The sequence below is a fragment of the Labrus mixtus genome, chromosome 5, assembly GCF_963584025.1.
Source record: "Labrus mixtus chromosome 5, fLabMix1.1, whole genome shotgun sequence".
Lineage (NCBI taxonomy): Eukaryota > Metazoa > Chordata > Actinopteri > Labriformes > Labridae > Labrus > Labrus mixtus.
Window position 1 is genome coordinate 26,693,474 of NC_083616.1, and position 6,158 is coordinate 26,699,631.

Genomic DNA, 6,158 nt, shown 5'->3' on the forward strand with positions numbered 1-6,158 from the left:
AACAGCTTTTGTTAATTTTGCACTGAGCTGTAAACTTGTAACATGGGTGTTAATGGGACTTCCAGGGCTTTTTAAAAACAGCCTCAAGTGGACGCTTGTGGAACTGCAGTTTTTTTTGTTGCACTTCTGCATTGGCTTTACTTTTCAACACAGGAGGTTGCTGAATGGCTTGACCCAAGAGCATGTCGACTGTAATGCTTGGTAAAGCAAACAAAGTAAACAGACTTTTCTCACTGCATCATTACACCTCAGCTGCAACAGTTTGTGTTGAAACTTCAGATGTGTGTCTTTTTTTCTTTTTCACCTGCGTGGTCTTTGTGTTGAAGTCAATACTGCCAAACACAAAGGTTTTTTTCCCCCCCTCCTCTTCTCCTCCCCGCACACAAAAACTCTGTCCACAAATGCAAAGGTACTAAAACCCCTCCATGCAGCCCCCCCCCCCCCTCCAAAACAACTTCCCACCAACAGTATCCAGAGAAAGTGTCTGACAGGCGGGATGATGGTATTCAAATAATGTCCTTGGTTGTCCATTAAAAACAGAAGAGTCAAAACAAAACAAAAGGACTCCCTGGGATAATTCTGCCAGAACCCTCATGCAAATCATCGGCTGTTGACACACACACCACCTCATGACCATGAATAAACTCTTTAACACCCTGTCCTCACACACACACACACACACACACACACACACACACACAAACGCACACACAAACGCACACATGGAGACTAACCAAACTAACCAAATGCGCATACACATTCAAATAGCACGCAGCCCAAACACAAAACACACATGTTTGCATATAAGCTCAGACACACAAAGAGACACACACATACACACACACACACACACACACACACACACACACACACACACACACCACGCCAACGCTCTTCTCTTAGCAATAAGTGGGCCAAGAGTGGGATCACTCCATTAATCGTCCCACACAAAGCTGCTTGTTCAGTCATTATCTGGAAGAGCCTCTTCTCTCCTCGACAGCAGAGAGGACTGGGTCACTGCTAAAATAGCCACTTCTTCCACATGTCACTCCATCCCCCCCCCCCTCCCCTCCTCCCCCCTCCCCCCCTCCTTTAAAAACAAAGCTCCACCATTTGTTTTAGCCACTGAAATCAGAAAGAAATGGGGCATTTGCAAACCAAATGAGGCTTCTATGGCAGGTTCTTGTACCCCATCCAAAGCAGAGGCTAATTGTGTGCTCAGTGAGAGAGAGAGAGAGAGAGAGAGAGAGAGAGAGAGACTTTTGAAGTGAATGAGAGGACGGACTTTTTGTTAAGAAAATCAGGAGACCAGTGAGCTCATGTGCCATCACCTATTTGCATGGTGACTGTTTCTGAAAGCAGAAAGTATATATGACTGACACACTTTAGACCGGTTCAGCAACGCATAAAGTGGAAAACCGGCGCCTCATGCACAGACACCACGTGGGACCCTTTCCCTAAGTGGCCCTATATTCTCTTGCTATGTAAGCCATTAATGGTTACCTTGAAGTCTTAATCCAGTAATCTTAATCGTATTGTACACACTGCAAAGGCCGTAGTCTGAGTTAACAAAATGTGCTGCCAACGTGACCTCAGTAGACTTTCACAAGACTGTGAGCCACGCACGTAATGTTGCTATTCATTCAACTGAGGCGGCTTTGTATGGTATGTTTGTTGATAAAAAGAAACGATAACCCTTCTCTAAAGACATTACATCACCAGCTTTGAATTTGGACATCGATGTAAAGGTACATTACTGTGGTCTTCCTTCTTTCTTACCTTGACTTGTGAGTTTGAAACATCGTCTCTGAAAGGAAATTCAAACTTTCCTTTGACTGAACTGATTCAAGTTTTGAGAAAACATTCTGTTTCTGTACACATGCATCAGCTGGTTACGACTGGACCTCCATTACTACCGCACATATCAAACAATCGACAAACAAGTAAACAAGCGGCTACATGTCAAATGGTGTGAAGAAGTTTTCCTTTTATCGACGTAGCTATCGATGTTTATCTCCTTCAGATGACACAAAGACATAAAGCGACGTCTGTTCGGTGCATGGTTTTTGTTGTAGCCCCCACCATGTTGAGACCTCCTTCTTGTTTTCTTCCAGGCTTTCTTAAGCGTTAATAACAACGGGGGTTAAAGCCCAGTGCAGGAATTGTAGAGCATGCTCAGGACACCTTGGCTAGTTTTGTTTGTTGACCGAGTCGAATAGATGGCAGAGGAAATCGACCCACGCCCACATTATCTAGATGTGTTAGTCTGACTCGGCACTGAGTTAAACATCTCAATGTCTGACTTACACATCTGTTGGGGGTCAGTTTACTCTTGCTGTCCAACTCGGTCTGAAATCGAGAAATTCAACTTTGTATGATCTCAACTGGACTAATATGTTCACATGTTTTTTTAAAAGTCCAGTTTTAGTCCGACTTGCAAAATAACTCGACTTCTTTAAACATCGTGTAAACATTCCAGGTGTACATTTTAAAAAGATGTAACTGGGTGTATGCAGATGTGCACTCTCTTGATCATCTAGAACCAGCAGATTGCTGTTCACCAAGGAGTCTGCAAAAAATGCATTGATTGATAATTACACAGAGATGACATGCATGGAACATGACTTACTGAGCAGCTAGTAATTAGCAGCAGATGCTTCCTCGTGTGGATGAGGAAGGAGGCGGTCTTGTGCTTTCTTGTTCTTCTTGTTTGTTGTGTCAACGTTTTGTTTAGAGAACTGAGAAAGCACTGAACCAACATTTTAACGATTACCTCTTTTTATAGGAACTTGGGGACATGTGAGATGCACGCATTGTCTCAGCTTCTGCTTTTATTGTTATTTCCACAACGTGGGGGAGAAGTTTTCTAACTAAATGACGTTGAAGCTCAGGGTGGATCGAATCAGGTCAGGGTCATTCAGGCCATGCTCGCGTTGCACTAGATCATGGGAAAATCTGTATTAGAACATTAATTAAAAGCCATTAAATGCTTCCAAAAGGTTCGCTAAAATGTTGTCTGCAATTTGTTCATTTCCAAAAATCCTTAATCCCGATTGTATGGATCAGTAAAAATTCAATATGATTGCTGTATGACTTTTTTCCTGCAGCTTAAATGACGGATACATCACATTGTGCGAGACGTTAACTGGCTGAAAATATAAGTAGGAACATTTCCTTACCATATTTCTGTAAAAAAAAATACAATGGAGATTATTGAAACAACCGAAAAGACCTCACAAGTTCTTATTAGTCCTGAAATGAAAATCCACTTTTTTTTGCACCATACACATTGACGTTTATGTCTCACTCTTTGGACATTAAAGGACATCTTGAAAGGGTACCACATTTAATAATAAGCATTACAAAGGGGTTCACAATCTCGAATTACACACAGATTAGTAACAAATTAAAGAAGCTATTTATATCTGCAGCAGACTGTAAAAGATGCACATAGAGGACTTAAGGTCGTCTATTTGGACCTGCATATAGAATACAACTGGCTAGACATTGTGATTGGCTTATTTTATGGGACAATCTGATTGGTTGAATTCAGGGAGTGAGGGAGACATAGGGAGAAGGTGTGTGTGTGTGTGTGGGAGTGTGTAACAGTCAGGAGTCTCTCATATGGACTGGATCAGCCACTGCAAAGGTCAAGGGTTGAGCTCTCTAAGCCAATCGCAGGTCGGCGTGGAGCTGAGGGGCTTTGAGCGCTGCTTAGAACAGGATAAGTGGAGCAAACAGAAATCCCTGAGCCTGCTTTACGACCCAGTTTGAACAACCGCACCTCTTATGAGGTGGTCACTTCATCACAGCTGTGTTCAGTCACTCACTTTTGGTGATTCATCAGCTCATTAGCAGGTCAGGTTTGTCCGAGCTTAATAGCATTAGTTACCCAAAAGTACATGACCACAAGTCCAGGACAAGTTGACATTATTCTGTAGCTGTGACTTGCACATGCTTGTAGTTTTGGTTTGTTGTTGATTGGAAAAGCTGTTTATCTTCTAATCCCAAAAAAACAATCATAATAAGCCCATTTCACACATGTAATAGTTTCTGGAAATGTCAAGCTGCACGTGTGAATACAGACGGCCAAATTTCTCACCCTGATCTTTACTGGAATTTTCCTGCCCGTCCCTGAGAGTAACTCCAGCGAGAAGTTGGGTGAAACAATGTGTGAGACGCAGCATTGGTATAAAAGCAAAACCTGTCATCATAACGTTGGAACCTGTTGCTTTCGTCCGTCACTCTGGATAAGTTGTTACCGTCACACTGTGACTTCTGTGGTGAAGTCACAGTGGGGAGAGCCACCCCACCCTCCTCTCATACAGGGGACAATCTCCCACAGTGATGGATACGTGTGAAAGAGCAACTCAGGAAAATTTCAGGGGGTACATTTTCTAGAAATTTCCAGGAGAGCGTGAGTGAAAGGGGCATTTACGATTGAGTACATGGTACAAACATGGTTTTTGGGGTGTTAGAGGGCACGAATGAGCAGCTATGCTATGCCCCAACACATAAAAACAAACACTATCTTATTATTTTTATCTTTAAAAGATAAACTTTTCTTTTGAAATGACTCACTTTATCAATCATTAATAGACACTCTTTTATTAAGAACATTGTTTTTGGCTTTTTGTGTCTATTTGGAGAGACAGGACAGTGGATAGAGGTGGAAATCAGGGCGAGAGAGAGTGAGTGGGGAATGACACGAGGGAAAGGAGGCACTGGTCGGATTCGAACCCGGGCTGCCAGCTTCATTCAATCAATCGATCAAATCAATCAAACTTTATTTATATAGCACCTTTCAGACAAATTAAATTGCAGTTCAAAGTGCTTTACAAGAGTGCAGAAAAGTTACTGACGAAAAAGTAGTTTATAAAATCATTGATAAAAATCATTGAGAGACTAATAAGAATTAAGAAAATATGGAGAAAAATGAAAAAATAAAATACGACACATGAAAGCAATAAGATATTAAAATGAATACATAGGAGTGCAGCCTCATGGGGTGTGCAAACTAAACACTCGGCCACCAGTGCAACATAAATCTTTTAATAGAACTCTCCTTTTTAACTCATTTGACCAGTAAAGTGTGTAAATAAGTAAATAATAATGATTAAATACCAAAACATTATTTTAATAATAATGCATTCTATCCTATGGTACAATATCAATATTGTTTTGTACTTACATGTACGGGGCTATTAATTATTTATACTTTTACTACCCTCTGATATTTCTATAAAGATCTGTGACTGTGCACAAAGTTTTTTTCCCTCTCTGCATGTAAGAGCTCCTCTTTTTTTCCTGTGTGCCCTGCTGACCTTTTGTTTATCATATCTCGCTGTCTGGATTTGTCAGATGAATCAAAATGTAATACCCTGTAACCATTACAACAAATCCGGATTTCCCCTGAAAAACGTCTCGCTTTGCATGAAATTAGTATAGGGATAAATGTACTTTTAAGTCTTATTTCTGTTAGAAAAATTATGTTGTTTTTTCTGGATTCTGTTCTTTATATGCAATCATTCAGATGGAAACAACAACAAACAACTTGAAAATGTAGGGGAGCGACATATAAGCTGCTTTATTAGATTATTTTTCTTTTCAGAGAAGCGGAACAAAAGTGAGATCAGGTCCTTCTTCATAAAAGTGCATACTGTATAATATTACACACAAAGACAGAAGAGGAAGAGAGAGATATTTGAGTTGATTTGCCGTGACACTTGTTAGGAAGGTTCACAGCAGCTACAAAGAGAAAGACTGCATTTGTGTGGCTGTGTGTGTGTGTGTGTGTGTGTGCGCGCGCGTTTGTTTGTTCCATTGTGTGTGTGTGTGTGTGTGTGTGTGTGTGTGTGTGTATGCATGTGCACGCCCTTAGCCCTGCTCCTGCTTGAGCCCACGTTACTTTGATTGACAGGCGGAACTTGCCTTCACAGACCGCACTGCCCGCCCAGCGCGCCTCCGGAATAGCAGCTCCTTGTTGCGCTCTGATTGGCCGGATTCTGCGTAGCTCAACCAGGTCAACTGACTCGGGGCAGTTTGCAGCGCGGCTATTGGTCAGCCGCACAATCTACATTACGAACCCCACGTGGAACGGCGGCTCCGATTGGTCCGCGGCCGTTTTGTGGGCGGGGCCTTACATTTTCGGTTAGCTG